At 38.7% G+C, this 12,440-nt stretch overlaps 1 long non-coding RNA gene across 5 annotated transcripts in view; it reads left to right on the top strand.

Moving 5' to 3' along the window:
• Positions 1–9,998, top strand: part of LOC140895577 (uncharacterized) — a 54,538-nt gene extending 44,540 nt beyond the window's left edge. The window contains exons 3-5 of one of the 5 annotated variants that reach the window (XR_012154271.1): positions 1,674–1,866; positions 4,383–5,819; positions 7,087–9,998. This is a non-coding gene — a long non-coding RNA (uncharacterized LOC140895577). Of the gene's footprint in view, positions 1–1,655; positions 1,867–4,382; positions 6,979–7,086 lie in introns of those variants that run through there. The other 4 variants (XR_012154270.1, XR_012154272.2, XR_012154274.1 and 1 more) reach the window with 4 other exon arrangements.
• The last annotated feature ends 2,442 nt before the right edge of the window (positions 9,999–12,440 follow it).

Raw genomic sequence — 12,440 nt, 5'->3', positions numbered from 1 at the left:
ATTTTTTTCTTTTACTATCAGTATAAAACTGAACATACTGTGAGACATAAGGTAGCAGGTGTCTTGGCGCTAAACTATCAAGTCTGTGGGCATTCTGTTATAACAGGTGCTCCAAAAATTCGAACAGATTTTAACAAGAGCTATATGGGCTTTTTTAATTAGCCTGGTTACTCAGCATGTGTAGAAAGTACTAGGTATGTGCTTAAAACATCATAATGTCTTGAAAACAAATGCTTCACATACCCATAGTCATTCTTTGTGGTTGTTAACTTAAGATTCATTTCTTTCTCACATTAGTATTTAATCCTTATAGTCATCCCTTTATTATATGTCCTGTTGAAAAGAACAGTCTTACTAAAAGAATGTAGAAATTCATCCAAGCTGTCAGTGAGTGTTTAAAAGCTTGGATTTACCTGATTTTACCTGGGAATTGTACTCTGCATTAAAGAACTAAAGGATCATATAAGCCAGAAAAAATATTTGCTTTGATTCTCTCTCATATTGAACAACAAGGTGCCACTTTTCTTCATTTCCAATTGTGCTTATTGCATTGTCATGAAACACATCAGAAGAATTATTTTAAAAAGGAAAATATATTGATTTGTAAAAGATTTTAGACTAAAATCAAAATACCTAATTGTTTGGAAATGGTATCTCTGTATTACAGAATCTCATGCGATGTATGATATCTAGTACCTGACAAGACAGCTCATGCTGTTTCAAATAAGTTTGTATACAATAAGGTAAAAAAAAAATCCCCCTAAAGAATAGGCCATATTACATTGAAAAAGTATAGAAGGGATAATATAACTGAGGCTTTTACTTGAATTGTTCTATAGCAAAATTTGCGATTTGATTTATGGACTGTTTTTCTAGTCAAATAAAAGATGAAATTCCTAGTTAATTGTTCAGTGACTCTAATGCAGGTATCCATCCCCAGATTTTGCTCTCGTATTTGCCAGTATTTATTTAGAAATGACTAGATACATTCTATCTATAATGCTATTTTATATATAGTTTAATCTGACATATCTTAACTAAGGGATCCAGTTGCTCTAACCTAGTACATGAAGAACAAATTGTTGAAATTTAATGTGGGTTTTCACTTCCTAGATGTTTCTTGTACCTTAAATCCCTTGGTCCAACAGAGAAAATGATCAATCTTTGTACATGAACATTCAAAAAACCTGTTCAGTTACAAAACTGTTGAAAACTATTTATTTATTTTGGAGGGAAAAAACTAACATTTTTCACAGTCCTTTTTCTTTCTTTCTATTGTTATTTACTTGCTAAACACGAACAGTATGCTCAGCACTGTAAGAAAAACATGTAAGGACAGTTTCATAACCCTATATCTTCATAGACTAAAATAATACTACTTAGCACTTAGTGTTTTTAATCTATGTATCTCAAAGCTGTTTCAAAGTTACATAAGCAATATTATCTTCACTTTACATTAAGGTGGGGAATTGTGATACAGAAAAATAAATGACTTGACCAAGGTCATGCTGCAAGTCAATGGCAGAGCTAGGAACAAATATATGGACCATGTGATGACATACACAGATGATAAGAATCACACTGGGAAACACTGTGGTGGTGTTAGCTTACGATGATGATTTTTTCCCCCTATTTTTCTCCTTAAATAATAACAGAATCCTCGCTCTCTGCAGACTTCCAAGTCCTGGAGAATAGTGAGCAGAGAACATGCTACAGCAGTGCAGGCTTCATGGATCATCCTCACAGCTACGTTATGTACCTGCAATTTCCTCCAAAATGGCATTTATGCTGTTCATAACATGCACAACTGAGCAACCAGAAAGCTGTAAATATCACTGCTGCAGGAGCATATTTTGCACTAATAAGGTACAGTATGTCAGGGTCAGTTGTCGGTTTGTAATGATAAATTTCAGGCAAGACACTAGGTGAAATTCCTGGTTCCACTGAAGTTCCTATTTCACCCACTGAGTTTATGCTCTCCAACTCCCCTTTGGCAATAAAGCAGCTGCTTTGGAAATATTGCCGGGATTGTCTCTTTATATAAATATCACTTTAAATAATGATAATAATATCTTACATGTATATACCAACTTCACAGTAAAGTATACAGAGGGTTTATACAAACTATGGACAGAATTCTCCCTGATGATCTGTGTCTCAGATCTCTTCTCCAAGTGGGTAGAGAGTGAGTTGGGGAGAGTTTGCTATGGCTGATGGGATATTATTCTTTGTCCCCCTCTATTAAGCAGTATCTTTTAAATGTTAGTACTCTGTCCAGTACATTTGATGGGCACTTCCACAAGAACAAATCTAAAAATAAGCACATGCATGAACCACACCAGGCATTACTGAAAGGCAGTTACCTCTGGGAGGGGAGAGGTCAGCACAGTAGCACAGCTTAAGATAGTTTGTGAAGTATACAGCAAATGAGACTATTGGAGGAGTTCTTATAACCAGAAGTTAGGAATCACTGTTGCAATATTAGGAGATACTGAGTGGCATGGGCTATGACTAAGGGGAGTGGGTTGTCACAGTCAGAATCCAAGAGATATTTTTGTCATTGTTTATGACAGCAAACCCTATACAGTTGCAGCAACCTACTCCTCAGACTGCTAAGGTTAGTAAATTAATGTACAATACCAGCAAGAGCCTCTCTTTTCAGATTTGGGGCTATAAACAAAAAGCATCTGCGTCAAAAGTTAGCACTGTTATAGGTGATAATTCCCACAGATGTAATATTTCACTTGTGAATGCGAAGGCTCTGAATGGATCTTGCAATGCAGGAAACTGCTCCCTATACTGGGATACTCCACACAAGCAACAGAGCAAAAGCACCATTTTCTGGGATTGGGGAGTTAATGACTCTCTTGTTCACATAAAAGAATATCAAAAATAAAGGGGATTTTAACACTACTTGTATAAGTGTCAGAATATACAGGGTGAGATTAATACAGGGATTCAGTTATTCTAATAAAATCTTTGAAGCCAGGATTAGGGATTTCAAAAATATATATATATATATTTCATTACACAAAGTAAAAACTATTTCCCCATGTTTATTCCCCCCCCACAAACCCCCAAAGCTCCTCGGAGGTTCCTGTTAACTGCTGGAAATGGCCCACCTTGATTATCACTACAAAAGGTTTTCTCCCCCCCCGCTCTCCTATTGGTAATAGCTCATCTTAAGTGATCACTCTCCTTACAGTGTGTATGATAACACTCATTTTTTCACGTTCTATGTGTATATAAATCTCCTCACTGTATTTTCCACTGAATGCATCGGATGAAGTGAGCTGTAGCTCACGAAAGCTTATGCTCAAATAAATTGATTAGTCTCTAAGGTGCCACTAGTACTCCTTTTCTTTTTGCGAATACAGACTAACACGGCTGCTATTCTGAAACCTGTAAATATACAGCAAGATTTCAAAGGAACATCACTTTGGTTTGGTTATGCAAACAGAATTTGTGTGTGCCATTCAGGTATGAACAGATCTAGCTAACTTCTCTTTGTGGGCAAATCCTGTGTGTGAATTAAAATTCTATTATTGCAACACACAAACTGATTGTGCCTGTAAAACTGTAAGTGCAAATTTAGTCCCCGATCCTGCAAATACTGCCAAACCCACACACAAGACTTTAAGCATACACGTAGTCACATTGTAGTCAATGTAGTCACATTCCTAAAATTAAGCAAAGTCTTTCAGGGAGTCTTTGAAATTTTGGTTTAAGAAAGTGTCACTTTCAAAACAGAGTGAATTCTGCAGCCCTGGAAGGAACTTTGAATGATGTACTTAATATTCATCACTATTTTATTTCCTATTGAACGTCTCTATGGTACTTACTGCTTGCCTCCAGAAATAAATAATATATATTTCAAGTATCAGAGGGGTAGCCATGTTAGTCTGGATCTGTAAAAGCGGCAAAGAGTCCTGTGGCACCTTATAGACTAACAGACATATTGGAGCATTAGCTTTCATGGGTGAATACCCACTTCGCTGGATGCGTGTTGTGGAAATTTCCAGAGGCAGGTATAAATATGCAAGCAAGAATCAGGCTAGGGATAACGAGGTTAGCTCAATCAGGGAGAATGAGGCCCTCTTCTAGCAGTTGAGGTGTGAACACCAAGGGAGGAGAAACTGCTTTTGCAGTTGGCTAGCCATTCACAGTCTTTGTTTAATCCTGAGCTGATGGTGTCAAATTTGCAAATGAACTGAAGCTCAGCAGTTTCTCTTTGAAGTCTGGTCCTGAAGTTTTTTTGCTGCAGGATGGCTACCTATAAATCTGCTATTGTGTGCTTAAGGGATATTGAAGTGTTCTCCTACAGGTTTTTTTATATAACCATTCCTAATATCTGATTTGTGTCCATTTATCCTTTTACGTAGGGACTGTCCAGTTTGGCCGATGTACATAGCAGAGGGGCATTGCTGGCACATGATGGCATATATTACATTGGTGAATGTGCAGGTGAATGAACCGGTGATGGCGTGGCTGATCTGGTTAGGTCCTGTGATGGTGTCGCTGGTGTAGATATGTGGGCAGAATTGGCATCAAGGTTTGTTGCATGGATTGATTCCTGAGTTAGAGTTACTATCGTGCGGTGTGTAATTGCTGGTGAGAATATGCTTCAGGTTGGCGGGTTGTTTGTGGGCGAGGACTGGCCTGCCTCCCAAGGTCTGTGAAAGTGAGGGATCGTTGTCCAGGATGGGTTGTAGACCAAACATTATAATCAAAGAGGCTGATAAAGGAGGTGCTGTTTTCATCATGAACAGGTCTGACATTCACCTGCACGTCAGTTAGTCTATAAGGTGCCACAGGACTCTTTGCCGCTTATGTATTTCAAGAGATTCATTACATGGTGCCCAACTTCTAAAAATTCAGCCTTAAAAACAACTTTTAAAGAAGATATTGCAATTATGAATAATAGCAGGGAAATATGAAATGGAAAATTAGGAGTTTAAGTACTAATTACAGTTTGTTTATTTTTCCATTTGGTTTGGCAATTCTGACTATCTTTCACTGTACAATATCTGAGGTCAATTAGGATTCAGCTGATCTTGGAGTCAGTTGACACAGATTATAATTAGATGGAGTAAAGGGAAGAGGATGATGTTTTCTCTTTCTCCCTCATTAGGGCTAACTGGCTGAGCTAGTTTTATTGCTATCTTAAAGGCAGTAAAAAGGTCATGTGACTGTTTCCCAAATGAATTGTTTTGAAAAATGCTGTTGTCTTTTTATGGACACATCCATCCCTGGGATGTATAAACAGTTCTTATTAAAATTAAAAGTGTGGAATTCGTCTTTGTTAGCAGTCAAAATGGGCCGTTTATTTAGTTGAATCCCACCCATCCAGCTCTTGAACTGTGAGGATTCAGATCAAATAGATCCCTGCTCATAACTACTGAGTCTAATTTTGCAGAAACCTGGACTACAAGAGTTGGAAAGATCAAAAACAAACTCAGCTTCCCCCCCTCTTACCTTTACTTAATCATCATTGCCCTAAACTACTATCATCTACTTAAATTTCCCCACATCAGATCTTAGGAACCACAACCTGAAACATTCCACCTTGGTGTCAATTTTGCAAAACAAAACCACAGCCAGCAAGACTTTGTGAAACTGAAAAACTGCCTGAAGTTTTGTGTTTAGCTGACAAGAATGAAAGTGTCTGTCTAATGATTCATTACTGCATTAAGCAAAAGGCATACAGCTCAAAGAAAGCAAATAGACGGTCACACTGACCCCAGTTTCAGAAATTTAAAATGCCACTTCACCAATTCATTTGTCTCTATGTTATCTCTGTAAGAAGCTAACCTTGTTTTGTAAGTATATTTGTAATCTACTTAATTATAGGTTTATAAATATTGCAGTGTTTTGCTTCTTTATAAGTGTACCACTGATTCTATGTTTACATTAAATAAGAAATGAGATGCACATTATATTTTGGGGGTGTTCGGTTACACCACATATCTGCAGTTTTACAATATAATAACCTTTTACTTTGGGAACAGTACTGGAATAGTAAACAAACTTAAGAAAGAACACACGCTAGTCCTGTTACAAAAGAAAAGCAGTCTCTCCAGTTATACAACTTGAAATTAATACCAACTGACACTTGGGCCCTCATGAGGGAAGTAAGAAAATAAGAGAAAGAGACGTTTCATCAGATTTCATGCAGCTGTAACGTCAGAACTCAAGCATTCCATAAACGCAAATGTTCATCTTTCTTGCATGAATACGCAATGGAAAAAAGATCACCACTTTTAATTATTGTCTACAATTCTGTCCTCAATGACATATATTATTCTCTCATAATAAATAATTTCTTCTATAATTCTTTATCCAAGTCAGTGGCAGCAAGAGTTTTTGCAGAGCCAGGTTTATAAAAATTACACAGAATAGTAGTATTTACATTAATAAAAAATTTTAGCTGCAGGCAGATTTAAAGTAGCTTCCAGCAGTCCCTGCTAGTAATATGTTGCCTTCCTTCAACACATACAAGGCAATGGAGAAATCTGAAGAAGGTAAATAACTAATTAACTTGTGGAAAAATAAAATGTATATTTTCTTTATAATTTTATTTCATTTGAAGAGAGGAAAAGCGAGAACAAAAAGCCAACACTTCCTTGGCAAAGTAGCAGATGAGGCCAACCTTATATAGCTATTTTTTTTCCCGGTGGCTTTAGAAAAGAGAGAATTCTTTATTATTATAATTCAGCACCAGCAGAAGGCAGCAATAACATTTTGGCCTGTTGGTGTTTAGAATTTTAGCAAAAACAAGTCAATGGACAATGTTACCCTTTTAGTCATCATCGCGCTTAAAACTGGGGATAGTAAACTCAGAGGCTTGCAAAGCTCTCAAACTATATTTAGGGGTTCACAAAACTAGTTTATGGATTCCGTTTTCCATTTAAACCATGTCCCCTATTACTAGGCAGATTCTTTTGAAAAACATGTTTACAAACTAAGAAAAGACCACTGTGTCTTGGGTCCAGAAGAAAACCAAGAAGCCTGGCTGATACAGGTCAACGCCTGCACACAGTATATTTATTTGGCTTTCTTCTTTCTCTGTTTCTCTTTCTTCCACAGGCCCCTTCTAAGCAAAACACAAACCTGATCACGTTCAATAAGTGTCAGAGTGGGTTTGAGATTAGGCAAAATGGGTTTACCCATCCCAGTTTAAAATACATGTAGGTAGCCTGGGCTGTTCAACATTCCTTTTCCCCTTTAAATGGAAATTAATATTACTACTGCACTAGCCAATGCCTTACGATTTGTTCAACCACCATCAAACAATATTTTAGGATTTGCAGTGTTCAATCCTGGAAAGGGCAGAAACTCTGTTGAACTGTGGGGCACACAGCAGGCTAACCCCTCCCCCCCCAAACTAGTGTCCAGTTCTGAAGCCATACAATTTTTAAGTGCTTGTGACGGGGTATAAATGACATTTTGGCTCTGAAAGGGTGGATTTGGGCCTGAGAGGCCAATTAACCCCATTTAGCTGCACCTGGAGGATGGTTCAGGCTTAATTAAAGATGAAGGTGAGATGGGGAAGGAGCTGAATGGTGACCATAAAGAAGAGAAGCACAGATTAGAAAGAGGCTGCAAGGAGAAACTTTGTAATCATTCTCTGGGATTAGTGAGATGAGGAGGGTCAAGGAGGAATCCCAGGGGGAGAGTTGGCCCTGTGATCCTCTCCTATGTAGAGATATATGGCTGGGATGAAAGATTAAGCCTGTGGAGGGCAGAAGGTGGGTTAAGTAGTACTTTTTGTTTGAGGCTTTATTGGGGGATTCTAGAGGAGAGATTTGAGAGCCAGCCAGCGCTGAAAGAAGGATGAATTTCTTTGGAAGAGGCCTGCTGACAGACTGTGACAGGAAGAAGTCCAGGGAGGCAACTACAAGGAGTCTGAAGGAACAGACCTTGGCTGCTGGTCATAGGGTCCCTGGACTGGCCCAGAGTTGGGGCCAAAAACCTTTTGTAAGGACATTAGACTGTTGTTTGTTGGACTTCTTGTTACCCTGGAAGGGGTCAGACTACAATGTGACTTTGCCAGAGGGCTGAGTCACAAGGAGAGGCAGACTACCACAGGCCTGGAGTGACCACTGACAGAGAGAAGAGAACCTGCAATGATGTGCCAAGTCACAAGGGGGTGCTCAAGCAGTAATTCGACTCTTCCATAGTGCTTAGTGAAAATCACTGGTATCTAGGGACCTAAGTCACCTATATGCATTTAAAAATTTTATCTGAAGTCTATGCTCTGACAAAATGCCTGTCATGGGATGGAAGGATGGTCTTATGGTTAAGTTGTTAAAGTCAGATGCAGATCTGGGATTCAATCCCTGATTCTGTCACCTTGGGCAAGTCAGTTAATCTGTGCCTCAGTTTCCCTTCTGTAAAATGGAGGTGATGATACAATATAACAAGGATGTTGTGAGGATAAACCCTGAAATATATTAGAGATGTTGCCAATGTAGACCATAAGTGCCTAGACAAAGAGAAAACTCTTGGATAGTGAGTTTTCTGTGCATTACGGTAATTCAAACAACAAATTATAGGACTTGCTGGTGGCAGAGGACAGGTATGTGCTTCAAGATGAGTTGTAATGAGGAAGGACACAAAGGATGGCAAATAAATTGTCCAGGGTTAGCTCAGCATTCAGCAGCAGTGAGGGATCAACATTGTAGAGTTATCACTGTAGATCATAAAACACTTGTACAAGTACTTCTGCTGGACCACATCTACATATCTCGCACATCCAAAATCTGTTGATTTCTGTGAGCAAGTAATGTAGGTTCAGACCCAGTATTTTCCAATAATTTCCATTATTTCCTGCATGTTAACCTCAGAGTAATAACCAATACCTTTGGGATAACTGAATGTACATAATCTGTTCCTTCAAACCAAACCCATTCCCATAACCCCAATGCACTAAAGTGCCTATCAAAAATCCATATCACTGCTGCTGAAAAATAATGCAGCGCATCTGTGGAGTCCTCATTGCATTGTATAGAAAGTACTGAATCTAGTGAAAAGATAAAACTCACTGAAGCATCAAAACACTGAAGCTAGAGCCAGTTGGCTGCCCTGTTTAGTGTGACCAAATGCCAGTACAACCAAAATCCTCATTAGCTATGAAGACCTCATGCTGAATGAGAAGCTGTTGCTTAGATAAAGGAAGCTACTCTTTGCACGAGTTGTCATCTTTTCTTCCTTGGATTCTCCAGCAGAGAAGATAGTTTAGACAACGAGGAACGTCTGTCTCATCAATTTCTGATAAATTAAGAATTTTCATACCTTGAAGAGTGGAAGCTGATGGAACCAAAGCACTGAAGAACAACTCTGCAAGTGTGCAACAATGGAGAAGCTTGTCCCGAAAGAGATGCTGTTGTGACTGAAAACTATGAAGGCACTTCCTATTGCAGAAAGTAATATGAAATGACTCTGTATTTGACAAGCAAAATGATTTGGAGATGTTGGCTCTACAGAAATTCGTTGATGAGGCTGTCATTTCTGAACCTTGATGGATAACACTTCCCTAAAACTTCCAAAGCAAGTGTTTCTCCACTAATCCTTAATGCCTTCACTGAATACATACTGTGGATATATGTTAGCCGTAGTCTATAGGAAGATTCCACTTTATAAAACAGGACTCAGTTATTAGATGTGGGCAACAAAAATAAAGAATTATTAATGTCATCTATGTAAATTGCAGCGAAACCTCTTGACTACATTAGCAATGTAAATAAAGCTGTACCTTTCGCTACAATAAATTTCTCTTAATACTTTTCTTCTATTGCATTCCCAACATCATCATAAAATACAGTGCCATATATAAAAATTACTCCCAAGAGTCTAACAAGCAGGATTCACACATTTAAATGAATTCAAAAAAAAGCTGAACAGTTTCCAAATTCTTCTATCCAAGCATCACTTAAGAAACTGTTTGTTCAGTTCAGTTTCATCTCTGCAGCTGCCAAACCACTTCAGTTCTGCCAGCTCTGATCTTTGATTGCAAAATAAAGGGTGGTCACTTAACAGTGTATGCAAGAAATATTCCTATTTTGTGAAAAATACGACATTTAAGAAGTCTTTTCAATGGTAAATTGCTAGACTATTAAGTCTATTTATTTAAGCAAAAATGAAGTAGGCTTTGTTCAGTTCTCCCTGTCTTGCTGTTAAATTAGTGAACATGGTATACAGGGTTTGCATTCTCTAAGACTGATGCACTTTGCTGCAGCTTACATTCATAAATATTTCTGTAGTATAATAGTCTGTCAAAACAAATCTGTTTTCCTTGTGTGTGTATGTCAGGGTATCTTTACTGCTGCTGTCCATCTTGAATGAAAACAAAAGGAATTTTATTTTGCACAATCTAGCAAAGCTCATCTCAGTTTTTATAAGTCACCAAAAAGCCCAATAGGGGCAAGAATAAAGTAAATAGCTACTTAATATATGAAAAGTGTTTGTGCATAAGTGCATTAGCCATTCAAAATCTCTCTGAATGTCTGGCTATCCATCTTGTGGGTATACTGCATGCAGCAGTGCAAACAAAGACATTCTGTGCATTAGAAATCTGGTAGGTCTAACAGGTAAATAAGAAATGCCCACTTTACACAAACATTAGCCACACAGATTTTTGTTAAGGGTATAACCTGCATAAACTCATTGACTCACTGGTGACTAAGCGAACAGATACCTAGTGTACAATGCAACACAATGTAACAATAAACATCTCACATGTTTTTTTTTTTCCCCTCAGTATTTTTCCCTCCCAAAAGTAAAAGAGATGGAAATATTAAGCTGGTTATTGGGCAGCTCTTCTAGTTTCCAAAGATTTTTCTTTTTGTAAGGGAGGGGATTATTCCTCTTACATGAAGAAAAAGTTAAAGGCAGTGCTTGATTTGTGCCAGGGCTTACCAAGTCTGAGCCCTGGCACCTCTAGCCATTCATAGTCCTGGCACCTCTGGCTTGCCATGTCAGTTATAAAAGTAAACAAAGTACTTGAGCCCTGGCACCTCTTTCATTACAAATTAAGCACTAGTTAAAAGGGTAGTATTTATAAATGAAAAAAGAAACTGATTATAATAGGGCTTAAGTTAGTTAGCCATAGAAATATTTGAGCATTTCTGCTCTTCTAAAAGTTGTCTGACAAAGACCACTAGATACTCGATGTTGCCATCCACTGAAGCCATATGGGAATTTCATCAGTGACTTCAGAGGGTGTAGGATTGGGTTGTAGATATGAACACATCTGCAGCAGGATTCTGATTTTCCATGCAACTAGAACCTTGTATTGTTCAAAGTGCTATTAACTTAGAGTCAGATTCTGTTGCTTTTCCACATATTGAGAAGTACCTTGCTGCGCAAGCAGTCCCATTGATTTCAGAGAGACTGCCTGCAGGGTAAGGAACTACACAATGGTGCTGGTCTCCATTACTTTGTACCTTGTGTTATCATATATGCTAGTGTAGAAAGAGTAAAAACTCGGGATAAAACACGACCAAATCAGAATGGTAGTATTTTGCACACACACCAACTTCTGTGAATGACCACACAAAATGCAAACTATGGAGACCTGGGTCCAATGTGAATAATGAGGGCAGAATCTGGGCATCGTTTAGTTATTTTTCCATTTAGAAATGTAACTTTTTTTAAAAAAAATCAGCCCCATAGTCAGTATTTAATGTAAGCATTGACTAATGTAGTGCCCATCTTTAAAAAGGGGAAGGAGGAAGATCCTGGGAACTACAGGCCACTCAGCCTCACCTCAGTCCCTGGAAAAATCATGGAGCAGGTCTTCAAGGAATCAATTCTGAAGCACTTAGAGGAAAGGAAAGTCATCAGGAACAGTCAGCATGGATTCACCAAGGGCAAGTCATGCCTGACTAATCTAATTGCCTTTTATGACGAGATAACTGGATCTGTGGATGAGGGGAAAGCAGTGGACGTGTTATTCCTTGACTTTAACCAAGCTTTTGACACCGTCTCCCACAGTATTCTTGCCAGCAAGTTAAAGAAGTATGGGCTGGATGAATGGATATAAGGTGGATAGAAAGCTGGCTAGATCGTCGGGCTCAGCAGGTAGTGATCAATGGCTTCGTGTCTAGTTGGCAGCCACTTTCAAGCGGAGCGCCCCAAGGGGCGGTCCTGGGGCCAGTTTTGTTCAATATCTTCATTAATGATCTGGAGGATGGTGTGGATTGCACCCTCAGCAAGTTTGCAGGTGACACTAAACTGGGAGGAGAGGTAGAAATGCTGGAGGGTAGGAATAGGATACAGAGGGCCCTAGACAAATTAGAGGATTGGGCCAAAAGAAATCCGATGAGGTTCAACAAGGACAAGTACAGAGTCCTGCACCTTAGGACGGAAGAATCCCATGCACCGCTACAGGCTGGGGACCAGCTGGCTAAGAAGCAGTTCTGCAGAAAAGGACCTAGGGG

This window comes from Lepidochelys kempii, chromosome 11 (assembly GCF_965140285.1).
Source record: "Lepidochelys kempii isolate rLepKem1 chromosome 11, rLepKem1.hap1, whole genome shotgun sequence".
Classification (NCBI taxonomy): Eukaryota; Metazoa; Chordata; order Testudines; family Cheloniidae; genus Lepidochelys; species Lepidochelys kempii.
The sequence above is the reverse complement of the archived record's forward strand: the minus strand, read 5'-3'. Positions and strand labels throughout refer to the sequence as shown.